Source organism: Entelurus aequoreus, linkage group LG09 (assembly GCF_033978785.1).
Source record: "Entelurus aequoreus isolate RoL-2023_Sb linkage group LG09, RoL_Eaeq_v1.1, whole genome shotgun sequence".
Taxonomy (NCBI): domain Eukaryota; kingdom Metazoa; phylum Chordata; class Actinopteri; order Syngnathiformes; family Syngnathidae; genus Entelurus; species Entelurus aequoreus.
In genome coordinates this window covers 21,517,756-21,544,658 of record NC_084739.1, presented here as the reverse complement: position 1 = coordinate 21,544,658, position 26,903 = coordinate 21,517,756, and the positions used below count along the sequence as shown (strand labels likewise).

Below are 26,903 nucleotides of genomic sequence, written 5' to 3'. Positions count from 1 at the left end.
ATTTCAATTTTGGATTAAACATAACCTGAAATCGGAAACACAACACATGAATAATTCAGTGGGCTTTTGTCTTGAAGGATATTTCCCTTTACTCTTTAATTTTATTATTGGCCAAACTGCCTGGAAACCATGTTTATGGTTACATTTGTCAAACATCAGGGAATGCAGATATTTGATTTACAGTAGTCATTTGGATTATTTATTTTAGAATCAGATACTATAAAAGTTACTGCTTCACACATAATAAAATGAGATAGGTTAGGTAGGGGCAGCGTGGCGAAGTTGGTAGAGTGGCCGTGCCAGCAATCGGAGGGTTGCTGGTTACTGGGGTTAAATCCTCACCTTCTACCATCCTAGTCATGTCCGTTGTGTCCTTGGGCAAGACACTTCACCCTTGCTCCTGATGAGTGCTGGTTAGCGCCTTGCATGGCAGCTCCCGCCATCAGTGTGTGAATGTGTGTGTGAATGGGTGAATGTGGAAATACTGTCAAAGCGCTTTGAGTACCTTGAAGGTAGAAAAGCGCTATACAAGTATAACCCATTTATCATTTATCATTTAGGTTAGTCAAGTTAGTATGCCACTTGTTTCTTTATTTGTGATATGCTATGTTAATTCCTGTATATTTATAATTCTAATGCAAAAATCATTAGGTGTTTTTACTATGTATTAAACTCATTTCAGAATGTAATCTTGATTCCCTAAATTTATTGTTATGTACATTACCTGTCCTGTTATCAGGGTTAACAACCGGGTCAAGGTTAAGGTTATCTGATGCAACTTTGATTTAATGCGCTGTAGCCAGATAAGTAGTTTGGGGTGCAAACTGCAATTGCTGCATTTTATAGCAACAAATGTCACTCTGCACCTAAAAATCCACATCCTGGCAGTTTGATTAAAAGAACCCAGTGTTCAAATACTTGCGATGAAAATTCCTCTGGTTTAGACATCATTGGTTCAGATAATATCTGTCTATTACCTGACCGCTTCTATGTTAGCTACCTCTCTTTGTATATAATGTATATTTTCTGCTGGATGTACTCTTTATTTTATGCTGCCCTTTTTTTTGCTGCAGCTGTTACATGTACTGTGATATTTTACATGGTAATTGGATTTGTTATATATTGTATATATTATATTATAATATAATATATCAGTATATATTATATTCTGTATATATAATATATAAATATTACATATATATGATATTTTATATTGCTACTATGGTACATTTTTAGTCTACTTTATACCTTTTGTTTTTGCCCTCTTTTTGTTCCCTTGTGTGCATTATTCTTTCCATCCTCATCCTTTCCATCCTTTGTAACTGTGTGGAACAATTTCCCTTGTGGATCATTAAAGTTTGTCTAAGTCTAAACGAGCATTTAAATTAGAGATTGACCAATATGTTTTTTTCAGGGCCAATACTGTTTATTAGTAGTCAAGGAGGCCGATAACCGATATTTGGAGTCAATATTCATTTGCAGTAAAAATATATATACCGTAATTTCCGGACTATAAGCCGCTACTTTTTCTCCTCGTTCTGGTCCCTGCGGCTTATACAACGGTGCGGCTTATTTACGGCCTGTTCTTCTCCGACACCGACGAAGAGGATTTCGGTGGTTTTAGTACGCAGGAGGAAGACGATGACACAATGATTAAAGACTGACTTTTCATATACCGGTAGGCTGGTTATTTTGATAACGTACAGGCGAGCACTTTGTTTTACTTTGCACTGTTGTATTATTTGTACTCTGCACGAATGCTGTTCGCCATGTCAAAGATGTGAAAGTTTGATTGAATGATTGAAAGATTCTTAATAGGACTAGTTGTTAAAGATCCCTAAATATTCAGCACAACAATTAAATGGGGTTGGAGATGTCCTCTTGGGTGGGGTGGAGTTTGGCACTAATCACGTGGTGCCACCAGTACAACACATCTTCAGTTGTGTTCCCCGGCGTCATTGGGCGTTTCGGCCATTTATCACAAGACACCCTCTGCCGAGGTTGGCCCACCACAGGCTGATCAGACCTGGGTGTGTGTCGCATGGTGGCACCATGTGGTTATTTGGCAGCCAATGCTGCATCCCTGCGCTTCAGCCACAGCCAGTGACTGCTCCGTTCTGCTGCGGTGGAAAGTTCTTTAATAGCCTTGCGTTGGGCCTGTCCTCTGATTCCTACTTCTTTAAGGAGCCTTGTGGTGGAACTGGCTACAAAGCCTCTACAGCCCACCTCCACTGGCCACACCTTCACGTTCCAGCCCCGTGCCTCTGCTTCAGCTGCCAAGTTGGTATATCGCAGCCTCTTCCGTTCGAATGCTTCATCGATGGCGTCCTCCCATGGGACCGTTAACTCAACGATGAAGACACGGCGGCAGGACAAGGACCAGAGGACCAGGTCTGGGCGCAGGCTGGTTGCTGCAATTTCGGGTGGGAAGATAAGTCTCTGGCTGAGGTCTACCCGCATTTCCCAATCTCGGGCTACGTTTAGTGGGCCCAAGTCTGGAGGTGATGGCTTGGTCCGCCGTTTCTCTCCTTCCCGGATGAAAGTTGTTTTGCGTGGGAAGGTTGCCTGAGCATTTAAAGGCATGGCATTGGTGACCACTCTCTTGTTCTCAAGTTCGGCAGCCAAGCACTTCAGTACCTGGTTGTGGCGCCAGGTGTATCTCCCTTGAGTCAGACTGGTCTTGCAACCTACCAAGATGTGTTTGAGGGTTGCTGGGACTGTACACTGGAGACAGGCTGGGTCCTCTCCATACCAGAGATGTAGGTTGGTTGGAGAGGGCAGGACATCATATGTGGCTCTAATGATGAAACTTAGTCTATTAGACTCCATGCTCCATATTTCGTTCCACGTGATTGTTCTCCTCTCCACGCCCTCCCACCTCATCCAGCGGCCCTGCTGGGCTTGGGAGACTGCCTTGGCACACCTGGCTGCTTCCTCCTGGTGGCGCACTTCCTCCACCACCATGTGCCGCCGTTCGGTTGCAGTTGCCTTTTGCCACGTGGGTGTTGTTGCTTCCACACCAAGGCCCCCTCTGCCATATTGGACATGCCCCACTATATCCCGGTGTCTGAGGGCAGTCTTTATTGTTAATAAATGGGACGCTTTGCGTTCCCAAACAGTCATCTCTGTCCCGACAATCCCCTCCGTGGTAGCAGGAACCCCTATATACTACGATAATTACACATCAAAACCCTGCGGCTTATAGTCGGGTGCGGCTTATATATGGAGCAATCTGTATTTTCCCCTAAATTTAGCTGGTGCGGCTTATAGTCAGGTGCGGTTTATAGTCCGGAAATTACGGTGTATATTTTTTCATTTATTTATTTATTTCAGGCAATGACATAAAAAAGTACAAAGTTGACAACACATAATATAAATGAATATGGTGCAAAAAGTAATGTATAGTATGTAATGCATGATTGTCCAGTTTTGCCTGAAAGGGAGTGGGAAGAAGATAATTTATTTAATCCCACCCCCAGTTCTCCATTCAGTGATTATTCACTGTTACTTTGTTCAAGGATTATAATACAGATGTTGTATCATAGTGGCATTACCAGAGGTAACAATAATTATTACACTGTAACAATAATTTGTATCAACAATGTAGGAATAATGAATATACCAACAATGGTAATAGACAAAATGCCAACAATGGTAATAGACAACATAGCAATAATGGTAATAGACAACATAGCAATAATGGTAAGGAAACATTGAGCACATGTTAACACTTTGAGACAGAGGACAACAGTAGGTCAAATTAAAGACCCTCATCTCTATATTTGAACCAGACCCCATGTTTGTATAATAGTTTAAATTGATTAATAGTTTGGCATTGCTTGTGTTGTAAGTCCAGTTTGTTCCATAGTTTTATGTTTGCTTAACATGAATAGTATACGTCAGGTAACAGCTGGACAAGGCTTTAAGTTGTTTTTTTAACATAATTTTTTAGGAAACGTCGGACCAGTAGTGACATAATGTTTAATGTGGCACTAATGTCGGGGTGAATTTAGCACCTAACCACAATTGAGAAATTCAGAAACACCTTTATTATGTGTGTCTAAGAGGAGCATCAACATTTGCATTTCAAAATATGGGAAATCTCCTGAAAATGGGTACAAATATGGAATTTCCGTCATCACGATAAATTGCAAGCTAATCAATTGTATAGCAGTTTATGGCTTTCACTGGCGCTAGGAATTTTCAAAATTGACCCCATCAAGTCATAAAAATGGGGTCCCAAAGTAAATTTTTGGGGTCCCACTTTTTTGTAACCGTTTTGAAAACAAATGATAAATGTATGTATTATCCTGTTATATCTCACATTCTATATTGTTTTGGAAAAAGGTTGTCATCAACGTTACTTAATTAATTAAAAAAATAATACAAAAAACCCCAAATTTTTATGCATATGTAAATTTATTCAGTTATAAACATTCATTCACTTTCTTCTTTCCTTCATGGATCTAAACTTTACCGCTGCCGCGCCAAAATCAAAGTTCTCTGGCTGTCGAGGACCACGAGGTCCCCTCCAAGGTTTCTCATTGTAGCCCATTGGGTTGAGTTTTTTCTTGCCCTGATGTGGGATCTGAGCCGAGGATGTCGTTGGGACTTGGCAGCCCTTTGAGACACTCGTGATTAAGGGCTATATAAATGAACTTTTATTGATTGATTGATTGATCACATACTTTTTCACAAAAATCGCCGATACCGATTGGTGGCCGATCGATCGGCACATTCCTACTTGAAATGCATATAATATTCATAAAATCATAAAAAAAATAGTGCCCCTACTTTGCAGAAATTCACTTAACACTGGGTGGGGGCCTGGAATGTAACCCCTGCGATAATCGAGGTAACACTGTATTTGGATTTACATTTAGATCAGGGGAGTCCAAAGTGTGGCCGGGGGCCATTCGTGAACACCAGTTAATTTTTTAGTGGCCATGATTGCATTGTAAAGACAAAATAAACACATCCCAGATTAGAAGATTGCACAAAAATTGAGAAAAAAATGCAACCAGCCCAAACCCCTCAAAAATTGGTCCTGAAAACTAAAATGGCTGACGAGTGGTGGTTAGGTTAGGTTAGGTTACTTTATTAGTAACTGAAGGTGCGCTGTATATGGTCTTTGTTAATTTTGTGCGTCCCGTCATGATGAATATGTGTTCAAATTTCTTGCAAGATATAAGTTTTAGAATGTACTGAAGCCCGTAAAAAGGTTTTAGTTGGCAGAATAATATTAATAGATAATATTAATAGTATTCACAAATGACAATAAGAAATTAAATACCTCAAGATTAGATATTGCACTCATTTTCTTTAACTGTTGTAACACAAAGGTAAGATATGGATGTTTTGTTTGTATATTGATTGACCTATATCGTAATGGCCCCCCCCATTTTTAAACTTTTCAGTATGTGGCCCTCACTGGAAAAGGTTTGGACACTCTTGATTTAGATACTTCAGTCAGTCCAAATTGATTTAATCTTAGCCTTGGCAATATTGAAGGACTTGCCAGCTGTTGCCAGCTGAAGTTTAGAAAATACTGCAGTACTTTTTTTGATGGTTGCAAAAGGACTGAGTATGACCCTTTTTAGATTTACTGCCCATTTCCCCACATTGGTTAATGATGTTAAAAAAAACCTTCACTTTCCTATTTACCAGTAGGTGGAGACCAAGCTCCATGTGTGTTGGATGCACAGCTCCCTCACAAGTGAATCATTTTAAATTTATTCTTTTTACAAAGATGTGTCATGGCTCTGTGCAATTGTTTCTTTAATTTTAAGTTTATTATTTTTTTACAAAGATGTGTCATGGCTCTGTGCAATTGTTTCTTTGGCAACTGAACCCTGAACTCCACTGGAACAACTTGGGTGCAGTATTCAATAAAAACTGCGTGTTTATATTTATCTAATAAAGAACATGCAACATGAGTCAAGTGTTTGCATAGGGGAATACAGCATATAGGTCAAATAGAAATAATATTACTAAGGTTCTTTACTGAATACACATCTAAAAAATTGTATCCTTTGCTTCACAGTCTCATACAAAATGCGCTTGTAAGCTTATACAAAGGGAATGAATGTCTGCTATTAAAACACCCGCTTCCATTTTGAGCCCAAATAGCTTTTTTGTGATCTTTGATGAACCCTGACTTTAAAAGCCTTGTCATTCAATATTGTGGCTCTGTCCATTTATTATTTTATTTCCTTTGAGTGTTCCCTACTTCAAAGCAGTGATGCATAAGACCCTTAAGCAACAGGGCAAAATACTCCTGGGCCCCCTAAATAAATCATTGGCTTTTTCTGTTTTTTTAAAGCCATTTACAGGGGAGATGCTGAAAAAGATGCCATCCTCTTGTAAATACATGACAACCTTTTTCTTTGTCCACCTACATGTGCGTAGTAGACAAGTGCTTCTTTATATATGTGTGAAATTGTTATTAACTGTTGTTTTATTTCGGTGTGTATAAGATGTTTATTTATAAAAATATGGTCCAGTATGCTAATGAGGCAGCCCTTTTCTTTCGGAAATATGCCAAAGCTATCATTTGCTTCCAAGTCTCAACCTGTGTCTGTCTCCAAAGGAATGATTTAAGCATTTAGTCCACTGACAGATTTAAAGGTCTGCTGCAGACATGGTGACAGGGTTTCAATTCAAAAAAAGTAATTGCACCTTTTAGCAACAACAAAACAACTTAGATCGCTAAAATCATAATTTTCAACAAAAGCTCATGGTTTGTTTGCAGGATGTCAGGAAAATAGTGGCAACTGATTCAATATACACAATTAAAGTTTGAAAATAATTTAAGGCTGAAACGACGCGTCGACGTAGTCGACGTCATCGGTTACATAAATACGTCGACGCCGTTTTTGTGCGTCGACGCGTCGCATAATGACGTCACACTACCGTCATGGCGAAGCGCAAAGCAGACGATCAAAGAAGACGATGCGAGCGGTGCGAGCGAGGGGGGAAAAGCATGCCAAAAGTGGTCAAAAGTGTGGGAGTATTTCAATAAACGGCCTAATAATGTTGTTGTATGCACACTGTGTCGAGCGGAAATGGCCTATCATAGCAGCACAACGGCTATGAACGAACATTTGAAAAGAAAACCATCAACTAGTCAATCGTCCGCGCGAGCATACGTTGTCATCATTACACAAAAACATGAATGTGTCATTTGTATCTGCTAGGGGTGTAACGGTACGTGTTTTGTATTGAACCGTTTCGGTACGGGGCTTTCGGTTCGGTACGGGGGTGTACCGAACGAGTTTCTAAACTAAAGCTAACTTTAGCTGCTAAAGTCTTAACAAGCTGCTTTGCTCCGTCTGCCTGTCTCAGCACGCAGCATTGTCCCACCCTCACAACCATCTGATTGGTACACACGCAGCATTGTCCCACCCACACAACCATCTGATTGGTACACACGCAGCATTGTCCCACCCACACAACCATCTGATTGGTACACACGCAGCATTGTCCCACCCACACAACCATCTGATTGGTACACACGCAGCATTGTCCCACCCTCACAACCATCTGATTGGTACACACGCAGCATTGTCCCACCCACACAACCATCTGATTGGTACACACGCAGCATTGTCCCACCCACACAACCATCTGATTGGTACACACAAAGCATTATCAGCCAATCAGCAGTGCGTATTCAGAGCGCATGTAGTCATCGCTTCAGCGTGGAGCAGATAGGTGTTTAGCAGTTGAGCATCAGGCAGCGGACTCTCCCCAAATGATAATAAACACCTCCCAGTCAACTACTAGTAACATCACTATGAGCCCGTTGACCTTCTAGAAACTTAAACTGCAGCTCAGCTCACTCGCAGTCCTGGCTTGAGGTGAAGGCTAATTAGCTCTCAGTTCCAGCCACATCGACCCCTTCTGAGCGCCTATTTTCAGCTGCTGGGAATATTGTAAACAAGAAAAGAACCAAACATGTAGACATGCTAACCTTTCTTCATTACAACTGTTAGACACTCACTGGAATGAGTAGAATTGGTTATTGTGTACTTTGTTGGACTGGATGTTTATTTTGCACATTTTAAAAGCAATACTTAATGTTTACAGTGCTCCAGAATATTTAGATTGGCACTTTTTTGTATTGGATGTTTATGTTTATTTTTGCACATTTTAGCAAATAAGCAATACTTTCACTTTTGTTGAAATGTTTACACTGTTGTTACAGAATATTTCCTTTTGCACTTTTTTGTATTGGATGTTTATCTTTATTTTTGCACATTTTAAAGCAAAATAAGCAATACTTTTACTTTTGAAATGCTTATACTATTGCAGAATATTAAGATTTGCACTGGATGTTGACTTTTATATTTGCACATTAAAAAGCAAGTAAGCTACTTTTAATTTTGTTAAATGTTAAAAGTTTTAAATGTTTACATTGTTACAGAATATTTAGTCATGTTGTTGTCAATGTTGACTGAGTGGCCATACTTCTTTTTTTTTGTAAATAAAAGCCATGCCTTTTGAAAAAACAGGCCTACATTTATTTTTTCATCTTCATTTTGAATAAAAAAATAATCGGTAAAAGAAAAAATAATCTGTAGATTAATCGAAAAAATAATCTATAGATTAACCGATTAATCGAAAAAATAATCTATAGATTAATCGATAGAAAAATAATCGTTAGCTGCAGCCTTAAAATAATTACAATATAATATAAGCCTATTTTTTTCCCCATTTATTCTTAAAGGCCTACTGAAATGAAATTTTCTTATTTAAACGGGGATAGCAGATCCATTCTATGTGTCATACTTGATCATTTCGCGATATTGCCATATTTTTGCTGTAAGGATTTAGTAGAGAACATCGACGATAAAGTTTTGGTCGCTGATAAAAAAGCCTTGCCTGTACCGGAAGTAGCGTGACGTCACAGATTGAAGGGTTCCTCACATTTGCACATTGTTTACACCAGCAGCTAGAGCAATTCGGACCGAGAAAGCGACAATTAATTTGAGTCAGGATGAAAGATTTGTGGATGAGGAACGTGAGAGTGAAGGATTAGAGTGCAGTGCAGGACGTATCTTTTTTCGCTCTGACCGTAACTTAGGTACAAGGGCTCATTGGATTTCACACTCTGTCCTTTTTCTATTGTGGATCACAGATTTGTATTTTAAACCACCTTGGATACTATATCCTCTTGAAAATGAGAGTTGAAAACGCAAAATGGACATTCACAGTGACTTTTATCTCCATGACAATACATCGGTGAAGCACTTTAGCTACGGAGCTAATGTCTTAGTATCGTGCTTAACTGCATATACAGGTAGAAACAGACGAAATAAGCCCCTGACTGTAAGGATAGACAGAAGATCAACAATACTACCAAACTCTGGACCTGTAACCACACGGTTAATGCTGTGCCGCCTGGCGAAACCTAGCAATACTGTTGCTAACGACGCCATTGAAGCTAACTTAGCTACGGGACCTCGACAGAGCTATGCTAAAAACATTAGCTCTCCACCTACGCCAGCTCTCATCTGCTCATCACGACCCGTGCTCACCTGCGTTCCAGCGATCAACGGCGCGACGAAGGACTTCACCCGATCATCGATGCGGTCGGCGGCTAGCGTCGGAGACGGAGGAAGTCAAGGTGAGGACAGCGGCGCGGTGGCGGGCGTTGTAGCTTTCGACGACACCCCGGCCGCCATCAGAGTCCGCAAGAAACATATATTTCCCCAAAGTTACGTACGTGACATGCACATAGCGCCACGCACGGACGGGCAAGAGATCAAATGTTTGGAAGAAAGCAGCGTACTCACGGTAGCGCGTCTGCTATCCTCAAAGTCCTCCTGGTTGTGTTGCTGCAGCCAGCCGCTAATACACCGTTCCCACCTACAGCTTTCTTCTTTGCAGTCTCCATTGTTAATTGAACAAATTGCAAAAGATTCACCAACACAGTTGTCCAGAATACTGTCGAATTTTGCGATGAAAATGTTTGCTGTTTGTATTGGGGTACAATGTGTCCCAATACTTCTGCTTCAACCCTTGACGTCACACGCAAACGTCATCATACCTAGACGTTTTCAGCCGGAAGTTTCCCGGGAAATTTAAAATTGCACTTTATAAGTTAACCCGGCCGTATTGGCATGTGTTGCAATGTTAAGATTTCATCATTGATATATAAACTATCAGACTGCGTGGTCGGTAGTAGTGGGTTTCAGTAGGCCTTTAAATGTAGTGCCAAAGTATAGACACACCTGTTATAGTTTGTTGAACAAAACCAATCCTGCTTAGAATGTATTTTTAATTTACTTATTTCATATTTGCTACACTGTGGGATATCTAGGAAAGGCATGGACAGTAGAACCCATTTAAGTTGGTCTTGCCTTACGTCGACAAACATAACTACCATTCTCTTTTTTGGTCGACATCATCCTTATTGTAGCCAAAGTGTGTCCAAACAACGACAAGAAATTCCTTTTGGTGCAAACTACTCACTACGTACTGTTGACTCAGTGTTTGTTTTCCTCCATGACGCTTCTGTGTCGAGACTAGATGGGATATCGTTACTTAGCTGCTTCTTCTGCTGGGTTTCTGGTACCCTTTACGCTTTGCGACACCTCGCTTCCTGATATGTAACTAAACAATCAGTACTGTATTTTTTGGAGGGGTTAGTGTACTAGTAGAGAGACAATCCCAAGGGCGGGGAAATTGAAATAATCAACAAAGCCGTTTTCTGTCGGGTAAAAGCTCTAAATATCGGTTTTGTTTATTTTTCGATCAATCTCTCAGCCCTTGCAAGGGTGTTCATATTAAAGTAGTTATTATTGAAATAAATTATTAGATATTACACTAATTGGCTTTGTCGCCTTACACAAAGCTACAGTATAGTGATTGGATTGGCTTTTGCATCTGTAGTGCACAAAATGTATCAAACTGGCCCCCCACATCCTTAAATTTTTCTGTATACAATATCGATATTTTGTTTTGTTTTGAGAATGTTATTTATTGGAGAATTGTTGTAAGCAGATTTCAGTATTTTATGTTTCAAAGCTACGCAGTTTTATGTTTTGCATTTTGTTGCCTTACTGGTCCAAAAACAAACCAAATAGTGACCTGAAAACAGAAGTATGTATCAAACTGTGATTATGGTATACCGTTATATTTGTAAAAAGAGTACACAGTGTCTTCCTGTTCAGAGCAAAATACTTTTCAAAATCAAATCATGCCAGTTTTAACCTGGATTCCAGACCCATTTTTGGCGATTATTAGCCACCAGAAGAACAATTTGTAGATGCTTTATTGTCAATTAAGTCACTATGTAAAGCGCTTTGAGTCACTAGAGAAAAGCGCTATATAAATATAATTCACTTCACTTCATATACAGCAAAATTACCGCAATAGCTCCATTAGTTAATAAATATTTTTTGAATCTTGTCAGTCAAATTGACGAGAACCATCAAGTCATCCTGGGGCTGGGAGAGTCGGTCTGAAAGTTCTGGTGCAGCATGGACAGGGAATGGTGGCTGCTGTCGGAGACTTTGTGGCGCGTTTTCCTGTCTTTCCTTTTATTCTCGGGCTTTTAACACTACGTGAGTTGTGTGGTCCTCTGTGTTTTTAAAATGTTGATTTCTATTTACTGTTTTAATTGGTTTTACCCTTTAAAATCGTTTTTAATCATATTTATTTTATATTGGTTTTTATATTGGTTTTATATGTATTTATTTTTTGTGTTTTTATTCAGTCATTGGTGGAGCTAAGGATAATATTTGAATATTGTTTTTAATATTGTTGTGCAGCACTTTGGAAACATTTTGTTGTTTAAATGTGCTATATAAATAAAGTGGATTGGATTGGATTGGATTGCCTGTGTTGCTCAACTGAAGCCATCTTTTTGGCTTTATGGGACTTCGCACCACTGTGAACAGCTGCCGGTCACTTTAGACCAGGAGTCACCAACGCGGTGCCCACGGGCACCAGTTCGCCCGTAAGGACCAGATGAGTCGCCCGCTGGCCTGTTCTAAAAATAGCTCAAATAGCAGCACTTACCAGTGAGCTGTCTCTATTTTTTTAAATTTTATTTATTTACTAGTGTGACAGTCCTAACTGTCGTGCGGGTTCTCAGGACCATCCAGGGAAGACATTGTCGTGAGACGGTTTAGACTTCTTTATTATTTCAATCACAGTCTTTTGCGTGCTTTTTAGCAGCTGCCTTTTTTCTCACGTGAGCACGCGAATGGTTTACCCCCGTTCGCCGTCTGCTTTTCAGCAGCACGTCACCGTCGTTTGCGTGGCAGCAGAGGATGGTTTCCTCCCGTCCGCTGTCTTTCACCGTCTCCTCCCTTGATGTTCACGTCTCTCACCCTTTTATACGGTCCGAGAGGGTGATTGCACTGTCCACAGCTGCGCGCTCCACGCACCTTATAATGATTGCGGCGTCGCTCCCAGTGCGCCCCCGCCCCGCCTTGCCGCTCGCTCGTCCACGCCTCCTCGCCGCCATCTTGGAGCGGGCGCCGTCGGTCCGCCGGCCCCGCCTCCCCACAACTAGCAAGCTGGTCTCGCTTTGCTCGACATTTTTAATTCTAAGAGAGACAAAACTCAAATAGAATTTGAAAATCCAAGAAAATATTTTAAAGACTTGGTCTTCACTTTTTTAAATAAATTCATTTATTTTTTTACTTTGCTTCTTATAACTTTCAGAAAGACAATTTTAGAGAAAAAATACAACCTTAAAAATTATTTTAGGATTTTTAAACACATATACCTTTTTACCTTTTGAATTCCTTCCTCTTCTTTCCTGACAATTTAAATCAATGTTCAAGTAATTTTTTTTTGTTATTGTAAAGAATAATAAATACATCTTAATTTAATTCTTCATTTTAGCTTCTGTTTTTTCGACAAAGAATATTTGTGAAATATTTCTTCAAACTTATGATTAAAATTCAAAAAAATTATTCTGGCAAATCTAGAAAATCTGCATAATCAAATTTAAATCTTATTTCAAAGTCTTTTGAATTTCTTTTAAAATTTTTGTTCTGGAAAATCTAGAAGAAATAATAATTTGTCTTTGTTAGACATTTAGCTTGGTCCAATTTGTTATATATTCTAACAAAGTGCAGATTGGATTTTAACCTATTTAAAACATGTCATCAAAATTCTAAAATTAATCTTAATCAGGGAAAATTACTAATGATGTTCCATAAATTATTTTTAAATTTTTTTTAATTTTACATGAGTTATTATTTGTACAAACATGGTGCGAAGTAATTAATGATTTGTTAAAAAAATGTTAGTGGCTAGCTAGTTAAAATGGGATATTGTGATTTCCCAAGACTGTCTTAGAAGTGATCATTTGAAAATGTTCAATTTGAAAAATGTGCACTTAGAGAAAATATAAAATAAAGTGTTGCATATTGATATTTATCTGTTTCTATATATATTTATTTTGAGAAATCATTAAGATGATCAGTGTTTCCACAAAGATAAATATCATTAATTATTAATAATAACATAGAGTTAAAGGTAAATTGAGCAAATTGGCTATTTCTGGCAATTTATTTAAGTGTGTATCAAACTGGTAGCCCTTCGCATTAATCAGTACCCAAGAAGTAGCTCTTGGTTTCAAAAAGGTTGGTGACCCCTGCTTTAGACTTTCTATAGCTGCTTGCTCCCACAAGTTGTGGCTGACGCTGAAGGTTTTCAGTGAAGCTTTGAGAGTGTCTATAAAGCAGTTTTTCTAGCCTCCAAGGGAGAGTTTGGGGATCTTGTCTTGCCATTTTAGGCCAAGTAGTTTCCTCAGCCTGGTAGTGTTGGTGGTTCAGCTTCTCGCGTGGCATTGTTAAACCGGCCACGACTCGCAGCCATCGAGCAGGATAGTGAGCACTACCGCTTTGTAGAACTTGATCTTTGTCCTTGTGGTGAAGTCTCTTCTGTCCCACACATTTTTGTGTAGTCTGCCAAAGGCAGCACTTGCCCTGGAGAGTCTGGTGTTGACCTCTTCATCGATGACAACTATGTGGAAAAGTGTATTGCCAAGATACCTGAACTTGTCCACTTTTTGAGTCTTCGTCCATTGACGATGTTGGGTTCAACGTAGAGCTCCCCTGGAGCAGGTTCTGAAACGGATGTAGTGCATGACCAAGTTGTTCTGTGTGCCTCAACTTGCACTGTACGCTCCACAGTGCCTTGCTGTAGCCGCCTTTCTCTGTTGAACCATTTAGGTTTCCGTCGCAGAGTCCACCGGTGTTCAGTCGCCACTTGTCTTGGGTAGGAGAGCCCTAAATGACAACATTTCGACAATGGAGACTCGTAGTGGTAGGGACGTCTAACCCCTGTCACAGGTCCACAGGACCTGTCCACCACCACCATAAAAGAATACTGTATAATATTGTATTGCAGACAGAATGGCTATTGGGCTGTAACTTTGCACAAATCCTAACGTTTTCTTGATGTCTACAATGCGGCTCTGAAAACTTTTCGCTTTTGGACTGGTGGCTGAACTAGCAGACATGCGCCACAGCTCCTTACAGCCCAAACCTGATACACTTCTCAGAAACATACATACTGTCCCTTCGCAAAAATATCATATGAAAACAGTCTAATCAATTTTTTTCCGACCACATGAGCAGCTCTGATTATATCCTTAGTTTAATCAAGCCCCTGTGGCAAGTACTAAGGGGCATTTTAAATTATTCCAATTATGGCTCATACAGTTTCATCCACATAGTCTCTCCAAGGCCTAGATGTTTAGTAGAGATGCAAGTTGTTGTCATAGTGCCATACTTCTCAACAAGTGCCTGCATAGACAGATATTTTCATCACTCTCATGAGTCTTTTGTCAGAGTGTCTCAAATAGAAAGGTCCCCTGGCATTTAATTATTTTCACATAAAATGTAATATATTTCACCTGTCAGCAGGGGACACAAGTCTAGCTTCTAATACCCTCGTGGATGGCCACAGTGAGGTGAGGACACTGGGCTAATATTTCTTATTTAGCCTTATGTGAAGCTGTAAGGATTTATTTTGCACTCTATGATGTTGCTAAGATTAATTGTTAACTAAAGTATAAGTTGCCAAGTCACATCATAGAATTGTTTTCACATGGTGTCCTCAACTGACGTCCAGCAGGTTTTAGCTTCTACCTATGCACAACACCATTAAAATGTAATATATTTCACCTGTCAGCAGGGGACACAAGTCTAGCTTCTAATACCCTCGTGGATGGCCACAGTGAGGTGAGGACACTGGGCTAATATTTCTTATTTAGCCTTATGTGAAGCTGTAAGGATTTATTTTGCACTCTATGATGTTGCTAAGATTAATTGTTAACTAAAGTATAAGTTGCCAAGTCACATCATAGAATTGTTTTCACATGGTGTCCTCAACTGACGTCCAGCAGGTTTTAGCTTCTACCTATGCACAACACCATTAAAATGTGTATTTTGTTTTTCCCTCTCTAGAAGTAAATTGCAAAACTCTATACAAATAATAGGATCTTTGTCTAAATGAGCTAATTTCATTATAGAATCCTCTGCTCTCTCGGAGGGTATAATGTGCTAAACTTTTGTCCTTGCCAATAGTTCTTCCCTGTGGAAGATCTGCTTAGAGAGTAACAGATGATGTATGGTAATGCAATATGACCCATTCTCGCAGAATGTAAATATTCATAGTGTTATGATTAATTTGACCCATTGCCTTAACCCACTAGCTTATGCCAGGGACTGCATACTACTTATTTGCTCTCTGTGTCATGTAAACTCAGTTTGTCTGGCTGAAAATGAGTTTAAATGGATACCTTAGTGGAGCAATAAGCACATGTTTATTGAAAATAATGTTGTGTCACAATCACAGCCTAGGAAAAAGTAAGCTGCTATGGCAGTAACATTAATTTTTCTGGCTCAGAGAGAACATTTCATTATATATGATACATTACATACCACCCCTGGAAAATATGGACTCACCAGTATTGGAGGATGATCATTCTGTTGTTTTATTCAGCAGAAAAAAACATGTAACAGACATGACACAGAACTATAGTCATTTCAAATTACACGTTTCTGTCTTTAAGAAAAACTACAATACATTAAGAAAATACACTGTTGTGTAGGGCTGGACGATATGGCCAAAAAAAAAAAATTAAGACATTTTTTTCATATAATTTGATCTGGATTAATATCAAGATTTGTTAGTTTTTGTTAAAAGAGGATTGTCCCTTGCAGGATTATACCGAGTACCGTTGCATCCCAACTTCAAACTACTGCAGCAGTTTGTAACAGACATTTCTGCCATGTTTGAACAAGGTAATATGCTAACTGCTGACAACTGTCATTTTGTTAATATCTATGATTGTGTTTACTAGAGGTGCAACAGTACAGGTAGCCCATGTTACGGTCTGTATCTCGGTTTTAGGGCCACGGTTTCGCTTCTTTTTTGGTGCGTTATCTGGGGGTAAAGAGAATAACTTTTTTCCTCTCAAAGTTCTTTTGTTATTTTGCTTGTAATCATAAACTTCTTTCTGCAGTAAACAACATATCAGTGGAGTACTGAATACTATAAGACTTATTTCAAGTACAAATTTACTAAACAACACTTCAAAATGGTAAATTATTATTTGTATTCTTTGATTACTTGTATATATCAGTGCTTATCAACAGTGGTTTGGCAAACAGCAAGCGGTGACTCGGATTGTGGAGTTTAAAACAAAATCAAAACACTGTAGCTTATATTTACTGAAAGTACATTACAGTGCAGTTTGAATTTGAGGCACTGTAAAATAATGTGTACCAACACATAAAACACAAAACTGATTTGAACAAAACGTGTCTGCAGAGTTTTTAAGTACATGTTATATCAGAGGAGTTGAATCTTTGCGAACACATAAACAACAATTCTGATTAAAACAATTAGTAAGTGTGTTTATTCTTCCAGTCAGGACCAATACAGTAGTTCAGTCACAAAGACATTCTGTGCCTGCCTGCTAGTCAACCTTCAAGGCAGGATTACTGGTGAGTTTCAGCAGTCAGTGAGACTAAGGCCATGTCCACACTAGCATGGATAGTTTCAAAAACACATATTCTGGGTTAAAACGATCCCCATTTGATGAGTGTAGTTTCAAAACTGTCTCCGTCTACACACAAACGCATACACCTGCTGTCATGCACATTTTGTCCAATCAGAAGCCTGGAAAAGGAGCATAAGCAGGCTTGTTGGCATTACACCTCTGTTATTGTGTGTATTTTGATATACTACTACGGCATGTACGTTATCTTTAAAACCAGCCTACACTTATATGGAGCTTTTTTTTTAAGTGCCTACACGCCTGTGCTGCTGAATCCCAACACTTGAGAAATGATTACACGTTTAATCAGCAACATGGTGATACAGTATATATATGTGCATGTGTGCATATTAGGGCTGTCAAGGTTAACACGATACTAACACGTGAACTATAAGTTTCAATAACGGGACTAATTTTTTTAATGGGCGATTAACGCAAACACTTCCTTTTTGACACTCGGGCCGTGCCGTAGCGGGGGGAAACTTGGTTGCAGTTCACTTTCTAGTGATGAGCCACAAGCAATAAGAATTGGGCAAAGGGAAGTCAACCTTATGGAAATATCAGGTTCAAAGCCATGGCAAGTTGTTCTCTCGGCAAAGAAAGGACTATTTTTCGCCGTGAGAAGAGGCGACATCCCTGCAGCAAACGCCTGCTGCATGCATAGTTCAGAGGTGGGTGGTGCTTCACTTCTGTGTTTAGATTACAGTTAAGGTGCAGTGATAACATAGCATTTAGATTGTTACTGTGACCGCTTTAGTAAGTAAAATGACATAAAAGCTCAACAGAAATGAAAGACGGTCGACCGGATGTCAAAAGGAGACTTTTTTTTAATTTCAAACAGTCGATCTGACATTAAAACATGTCAAGACACTTTCTCAAAACAATCACACACTCTCAAAATAAAAGCGCTACACTATACACTCGGTTTATACATTTAGGGTTTCTCCTTCATTTACGGCTTCATTTTAGCCGCTATACCTAATAAAATAATATAATGTATTGTAGCGTCCAGAAGAAAACAAACAACCGTGACTGTATATAACGTTTTATTCGCCTTTTTATTAGCCTATTTCATCACAAATAACATGACATCAGAAACCTCTTTTGTTGACTTTTTTAGTTTTACCAAAAAACCTAAATCGAAAATCGAGTTTTCAGAGAAAATGTTTTTGTTTCTGGCCAAAAATGTGCGGCCCTCCCAAGTCGATACCAACCCGCATAAATTATATTGATACCAGCGTTTTTTAGTAACGTTCGTAGCGATGACTGTACAACTCTTTTTCCTCAGCTCGCTACATTATGTCGATTGTTGCTGTGTGAGCACTGAGCAGTCAGCGCTAAAGAAAAAGCCTGCTTTCCTAAAACAACAGAGCCAGTGTTGTCTATGTTTATATTTATTGTGTCAGCTTGCCACAAATACGGATTTGATGCTTACTTTTCTCCCTCGCTCATAAACAAATTATAATGGAACTGTGGCCACATGCATCGCAAATTGTAACTGTGCCTCACAACACACCTAATACACACCTGCTTCGCCAGAGAATTACGTAACGGAAGGGATCCATGATGCCACTTTATTGAGGTACGAGAGAAAGAAATGACAGGGTGGAGTGTGTCCTGAGTCATTCATTTATTCGGCAATCAAATACAAGCGGTCATTTAAAGCAAAGCATTCATCACGCAAATGAGAGCGGAGATCTGCCGTTACAAGCCCAGCAGGGAGTGTGCATACAGCTGCCGTGTGCCACATGTGCCGAAAACCTCCATAAAGTTGCTTTCCAACCTTTAACAGTTCCATGAGTGCTAAGAAGACACATCTTAGAGAAACTGTTCATTCGTTTGGCAACATTTTGCCTTCTTCGTGAAATACGTAAAGCAGGAGTGTTCAAAATGTTGCCTGGGGGCCATTTGTGAAATGCATTGTAGAAATTAAATAAACAAAAAATAAAAAAACAGCAAAAATGGAAAACCGAACAAAAAAAGCGAAATGTTGCTACTAATTAATAAAAACACACAGTCTTTAGAAATGTATTATTTATATTAGCCTTTTTTATGTATTTATAGGCTCCACATCACTGCTGGTCTTTGTTTTTCATTTAATTAGTTATTTATGATTATGTTTACAAGCACAGCATTATGTTTTAACTGGGAAGCTATAGGCCACTGTTTTTCTCTCGCCACTTTTTTTAATATATACTTATCTCTTGGCAGCAGCTACTGAAATTTAATTTATGTGCAAAAAAGATGTTGAGGCGCCTTGATCTTAAATACTTGACACTAGGGCTTTGAATCTTTGGGCACCACACGATTCGATTCTTGGGGGTAATGATTCGATTGAGATTCGATTCATGATTCAAAACGATTTTCAATTCAAAATCAATACTTTTTTAATAACATTGGGTGCCTAAGCGTCTGATTAACTACATTCCTACATTAAATAGACAAGCTCTAATAAATGTTTATATAACTTAAAAGAAAACGTGTTTAGTTTAACATAATTCAACCCAAACATTTAATAAAGTCAAATACAAATAAAACAACAAGAGATGTATCTTATCACTTCTCTTTTCGAAAGTATATCTGTACAGCAGATATGGGCATTTAAATAATAAATGATAAATGGGTTATACTTGTATAGCGCTTTTCTACCTTCAAGGTACTCAAAGCGCTTTGACAGTATTTCCACATTCACCCATTCACACACACATTCACACACTGATGGCGGGAGCTGCCATGCAAGGCGCTAACCAGCAGCCATCAGGAGCAAGGGTGAAGTGTCTTGCTCAAGGACACAACGGACGTGACTAGGTTGGTAGAAGGTGGGAATCGAACCAGGAACCCTCCGATTTGGATGGACAGGACAGATAAAAAAATATATTTTTTGATTTTTGATTTTAATCGATTAAAAATCGTTACAAATAAGAATTGCGACTCATTCGAAAATCAATGTTTTTTGAGACCCCTACTTGATAGGTTTAAACCACTGTCATTAAAGTTGTGAATTTAAAAGTACATGGGTCTATTAGTTTTTTTCATCATGGTAATAAGTATCAAAAATTGTGGAAATTCACTGGTATTTGTATGGACTACTAACATTCTGGTATCATCACAACCCTAGTAAATTCTCGCAAAATTTTGTATAAGTTGCCAGTGTTGTGAATTATATTTTTGTCATGAGAGATGTCTGCGATAATTTATTGTTTATTACAATGACAAAATAACTATATATAATAACTATAATTTAAAATATATATATGATTCAGGGACGATAAATTTTTTTAATATGATTCGATCCGATGTTATTCAGTAACTTTTTAGAAAAAAAAATCAACTAGTGTGACTGTGAAATAAATACTAGATACTGGAAACTGCAGGTGAGGTTTCCTATATTCATGTTAGTTATTATAAGGGAATTAGGTATGTATGAATTATGGATACAAACAAGCACGCAAACAACAATTAAAGGGCAATGCATTCACATCGTATTTGAATTAAGTGCAACCAACACTTTAGGTTGACTTAACAAGGGGAAACCTTTTCTGCTCACATTTTCAGCATCCAAGCAATTTTCAATAAAGGTACAGTAACCAACATTTTAAGAGTAGATTTACCTGCTACAAAACCCAAAACAAGTGAAGTTGGCACGTTGTGTAATTCATAAATAAAAACAGAATACAATGAATTGCTAATCATTTTCAACCTATATTCAATTGAATACACTGCAAGGACAAGATACATAATGTTCGAACTGGTAAACTTTGTTATATTTTGCAAATATTAGCTCATTTGGAATTTGATCTTAACATGTTACAAAAAAGCTGGCACAAGTGGCAAAAAAGACTGAGAAAGTTGAGGAATGCTCATCAAACACTTACTTGAAACATCCCACAGGTGAACAGGCTAATTGGGAACATGTGGGTGCCGTGATTGGGTATAAAAGCAGATTCCATGAAATGCTCAATCATTTACAAACAAATATGTTTGTACCACTTTGTGAACAATTGCGTTAGCAAATTGTCGAACAGTTTAAGAAAAACATTTCTCCACGAGCTATTTCAAGGAATTTCGTGATTTCACCATCTATGGTCCGTAATATCATCAAAAGGTTCAGAGAATCTGGAGAAATGACTGCATGTAAGCGGCAAGGCTGTAAACCAACATCGAATGCCCGTGACCTTCGATCCCTCAGGCTGTACTGCAACAAAAACCAAAATCAGTACACATGGGTTCAGGAACACTTCAGAAAACCACTGTCAGTAACTACAGTTGGTCGCTATATCTGTAAGTGCAAGTTAAAACTCTACTATGCAAAGCGAAAGCCAATTTATCAACAACACCCAGAAACGTCGCCGGCTTCGCTGGGCCCGAGCTCATTTAAGATGGACTGATGCAAAGTGGAAAAGTGTTCTGTGGTCTGATGAGTTGACATTTCAAATTGTTTTTGGAACCCGTGGACGTTGTGTCCTCCGAACCAAAGAGGAAAAGAACCATCCGGACAGTTATAGGCGCAAAGTTCAAAAGCCAGCATTTGTGATGGATGGGGCTGTATTAGTGCCCAAGGCATGGGTAACTTACACATCTGTGAAGGCACCATTAATGCTGAAAGATGCATACAGGTTTTGGAGCAACATATGTTGCCATCCAAGCAACGTATTTTTCATGGACGCCCCTGCTTATTTCAGCAAGACAATGCCAAGCCACATTCTGCACGTGTTACAACAGCATGGCTTCATAGTAAAAGAGTGCAGGTACTAGACTGGCCTGCCTGTAGTCCAGACCTGTCTCCCATTGAAAATGTGTGGCGCATTATGAAGCGTAAAGTACTACAAAGGAGACCCCGGACTGTTGAACAACTTAAGCTGTACATCAAGCAAGAATGGGAAAGAATTCCACCTGAAAAGCTTCAAAAATTGGTCTCCTCAGTTCCCAAACATTTACTGAGTGTTGTTAAAAGAAAAGGCCATGTAACACAGTAAAAATTAAGTTTCTCAGTTCCAACATTCTCTTTCCGGTGTATTGAATATAATATATATCATTGTATTGTGTTTTTATTTACGATTTACACAACGTGCCAACTTTACTGGTTTTGGGTTTTGTAAATAAAGTTCCCCGACCCTATGAAGTAGGGCTGGGCGATATATCGATATATCGCGGGTTTGTCTCTGTGCGAAATAGAAAACGACTATATCGTGACATTCGAGTATACGTTCTCACGCAGTTGCTTTTAGCTGCGGGCATTACACTGCAGGCTCTTCTCACTCTTGTCTCTCCTTCTCACAGAGACATAAAACAAGTGCACCTTCTTACATACGTCACATACGTATACGCCCTCGCGGAGCAGAGAGGTAGCGGCATGGGTAACGTTAGCTGTGGTACGAGTGGTAATATGAGAGAAAGAAGGTGCAAATCTGGTAACAAATGAAGGAAGAATTAATTCCCCCAAAAAACAGCATGGGGTCCATCGTCTGGTGGTGGTTTGGCTTCAAGTGGGAATATGTCGAACAGACAACCGTAATTTGTCAAGTGTGGGGCAAAAGCGTTGCTACAAAAAGTAGCATTACTGCTAATATGTAGCATCATTTGAAAAGTCACCTGCTAGATAATGAAGAGTGCTTACTCCGCATGTCAACATCTCCGTTCGGTGCCGCACCAACAAAATGCAGAGGCAACTATTTCCACATCAACACCGTATGAAAAAACTAGTCAACAACAGAAGGAGATAACGTCTGCAGGAACCTACCACATAGCAAAGGACATACACTATTTGATTTCCTATTATGCAGCTCATTTTTATTTGACAGTTATTGAAATATCTTGTGTGACATCATGCACTAAAGTGCACTTTATGTGTTTTAAACTATTGTAGTGGCGTTCTGTACAAAAAGTGCACTTTAATTTAGTGTTGTTTTGATATGTCATTTTAGTGACATCATGCACAAAAGTGCACTCATAGCTTGTTTTAAAATGTCTCTGACAATCTTGCACTTTCTGTTTTGAAATGACATGAATGTTTGTGCCACTGCTTAATAACTGTTTAATAAATACAGTTTTGGTCAATTGACTTAGTTGTGATTTCCCTCTCTGCATGAACGTTTAAAATGAGCATATATTAATGCAGTTTGAACAAGAATGTTTTAATGTAGACACATAGAATCATCATACTGCTATGATTATATGCATCAAGTGTTCATTCAAAGCGAAGGCAAAATATCGAGATATATATCGTGTATCGTGACATGGCCTAAAAATATCGAGATATTAAAAAAAGGCCATATCTCCCAGCCCTACTATGAAGTATCTGTTCTCCGCCCTGGCGTCGTCGATTGCGGACAGCGTCCCGGGTGTGCAGAAGCATTTATGCGGCCTCATCCATGTTGATGGTGTTGGTCCCTCGCTTCCTATTTTCCATAGCCTCCTTGATCCATCTCTTGTATTTATTTATTTCTCATGAAATGACTACTCCTTGGCTGCTACGTTGTTATGTTCTGGAAGTCGGTGCGTCACCAAACTTTCTCCGCTGTCACTTTCGGTGTGGTGGTCACTTCTTTTGTGGCTAAAAGTTGTGTTCCGGCTTTAAATTATTGTGTTGTGTCATTATATATATTATATTATCTTGTGGCGTTTGCGCTTGTTTTGACCTTTCTCAGCCACCGTAGCGAGTCGCCGTTTTGTTTTGATGACGCCACAGATGGGCAAAATAGACGTTTAACGTCTTTGTCAATGAAAGTGCTAAACTTCATATAAAGTCTGCTGTTTTAAATCCGGTGTTTTACTTTTTTTAGTATCGATAAAATATATCGATCCCCTTTTAAAACGATTTTGGATCGATACCTATCTTCTGGAAGGCAAATTTGCCGAGCACAGATCGATAGGAATATATATCGATCAGTTGTTGCAATCATTATTTTTTTTCAATACAGGTTATGAGTTAGAAAATCTCCTTCTAGTTGCATAGAAATGGCCTAAACTGTATTTTGAAAAATGCATTCTTTTTAGGAAACATGATTTTTGAAATTATGAATACATTTAGAATCAGGATGAATAATAATCGTAATTTGGTTGTGAATCGATTTTTCTGTGCACTCTTAGTCAAATTCAAGTTTTCTTACAAGAAATAAGTTAGGGTAAATTAATGACGCATGGTGCCTCGTAGTTGAGTCCCTTCACATGAACCTTCCTGACTTTTGCAGTGCACATTCCAATCCTCTTTGTAAATGATTAATTATCACTTCAGCCATATAGTATTATACTGAGCAGCCAGGACAATCATCTGTGATGCTTTCGTACAAGAACTTTTAGTTCTGCATTCTTCGACTTTTAAAGCCTTACAATTTTCAGTTCAACTTTGAGTTATATGACTGTTGGGAAATCAGCTTTTGAGGGTCCACTGTATCGGCACGTTTTTAAGATGGCATCACCATTTAAATTGAATACAATCAGTCAAACTTTTGTACCCATGGAGCTGTAGAGCATCTCTCTTTTTGACACGTCCTTTCATGCCAACATTGATCACATTTTAATACAATTTCATACAAAAACTAATTAATTGCAATTACTGTAGTTTCGCGTTTCTAAGTGCAGCTTGTCCATTATTCACATTGAGCTAGTCTTTAAGACACATTTTGTGCAATTTCCCGCATAACTGTGTTTTTAGACACGTTCATCATGGTTACTCAGGTTTTATCTGTCTTCAGTGACACCCATTTACTGCTGAAAAAATACCTGTACTCTATCTGTGGATCTTAAGTGTTTGGGCCTCACCTTAGGTCTCCTATGCTTTTTTTTCCTGAACATTTAGTTTGTTCAGTATTTTTTTCTGTGTCAAACAAAGACAGTTTGACACAGAAGCGTATTTTCTTTCACATCCTGCTTCCCAATTTTGGAATTGGCTGCGACTCGTTGAAAAGTCAGTGGCAATTTTGTACAAAGCAATGTTGTGCACACCGACGGCAGCAGGATAATGGGTTGAAATACAAATTACTTTAAATGGATAAGTTGTTTCTCTTACTGGAATGCTTTGATGACACAAAAAGCACTGTTCACTCAGTACAAGCAGCGGTTTTATCGACACCTGCTGGACAACTAAAAATACTGATGTCGACACTGTGTCGCTGTTTCAGCTAACACCTCCCCAAGACAAAGTATATATACTTGTGATCCAGCAGCCCATCACAGCTGGCAGCAGAACCATAATACAGATGAGGTTAATAAGGGATTACACACACTAGGCCAATTGTACTGTGCTTGGGCCCACTTAACACCGACAGCCTGGCACGTTTTGATAGTGTGAGCACACTGATGCGCGGCCAGTTTCGGCACGATCCCATGGACACTCACATGCATGCGATTAATAGAGCAGCGTCCTAAAATGATCGTAATGTGATCACTCCTATATAACGAATACAATGCAAAGAGACAAGTCAAAAGCCAAACACATAGTATGCTTGTTCACCTGAGTAAAACGGATCATAATTGATTGATTTATGAAAGCAATTAATGACAACCATCAACTTCCTTAGTAGAAACAATACATATAACTAGAATTAAGACTTGAAATAATCAAACATTACAGTAAAATAGCAATGTTGAAGTGATGGGACAAGTAAACTGGGCTGTGGCTCAAATACTCTATTTGAGCACAGGCCAGCAAGGGCCAGGAAAGGGAAGAGGTCCAAATGCCCCAGTCTGAGTACGTTGGAAGTGACTTTAAATTAGTTGTTGGACTGCATCTTTACCCCTTTAAAATTGGAGTGGCATTATCTACTATTTGAATTAATTATTGAACACAAATGTAGTAAACGCCGGACAATTAATCATTTAAAGTTTTTGACAAAACAGCATGCGGTCAATAGTTTCTTGAAACTCACTGAGATTTTTTTTTTAAATGTTGTGTTTTGTCCGACCAACCATTCCAAACAGAGATATTCAATTATACTCTGCTGCATAAAAAAGTCACTCCAAAACAAGTCCTCGTCATTATTGTGGTGCTGGAACCCAAATATTTTTGTGAAAAAAATTTAACAATATAGTTACCGTAATTTCCGGACTATAAGCCGCACCTGACTATAAGCCGCACCAGCTAAATTTAGGGGAAAATACAGATTGCTCCATATATAAGCCGCACCTGACTATAAGCCGCAGGGTTTTGATGTGTAATTACCGTAGTATATAGGGGTTCCTGCTACCACGGAGGGGATTGTCGGGACAGAGATGACTGTTTGGGAACGCAAAGCGTCCCATTTATTAACAATAAATCTTTCAATCATTCAATCAAACTTTCACATCTTTGACATGGCGAACAGCATTCGTGCAGAGTACAAATAATACAACGGTGCAAAGTAATACAAAGTGCTCACCTGTACGTTATCAAAATAACCAGCCTACCGGTATATGAAAAGTCAGTCTTTAATCATTGTGTCATCGTCTTCCTCCTGCGTACTAAAACCACCGAAATCCTCTTCGTCGGTGTCGGAGAAGAACGGGCCGTAAATAAGCCGCACCCTTGTATAAGCCACAGGGACCAGAACGAGGGGAAAAAGTAGCGGCTTATAGTCCGGAAATTACGGTAGTTGCAATAATTGTATGCATGTTCGAAAAATAAACTTAAACCAGGGGTCCCCAAACTTTTTGACTCGTGGGCCGCATTAGGTTCAAACAATTTGGCTGGGGGCCGGGCTGTATATATATATATTATTACTAGTACTACTACCTACTCAGTGGCCTAGTCGTTAGAGTGTCCACCCTGAGATCGGTAGGTTGTGAGTTCAAACCCCGGCCGAGTCATACCAAAGACTATAAAAATTTGACCCATTACCTCCCTGCTTGGCACTCAGCATCAAGGGTTGGAATTGGGGGTTAAATCACCAAA

The 26,903-nt window shown here is 39.0% G+C and overlaps 1 protein-coding gene across 1 annotated transcript in view; it reads left to right on the top strand.

The window, feature by feature from the left end:
• The window catches only part of LOC133657841 (lysosomal cobalamin transport escort protein LMBD1-like), a 68,924-nt gene that overhangs the window by 12,456 nt on the left and 29,565 nt on the right, over positions 1 to 26,903 (top strand). The gene's annotated exons all lie outside the window — the stretch shown is intronic.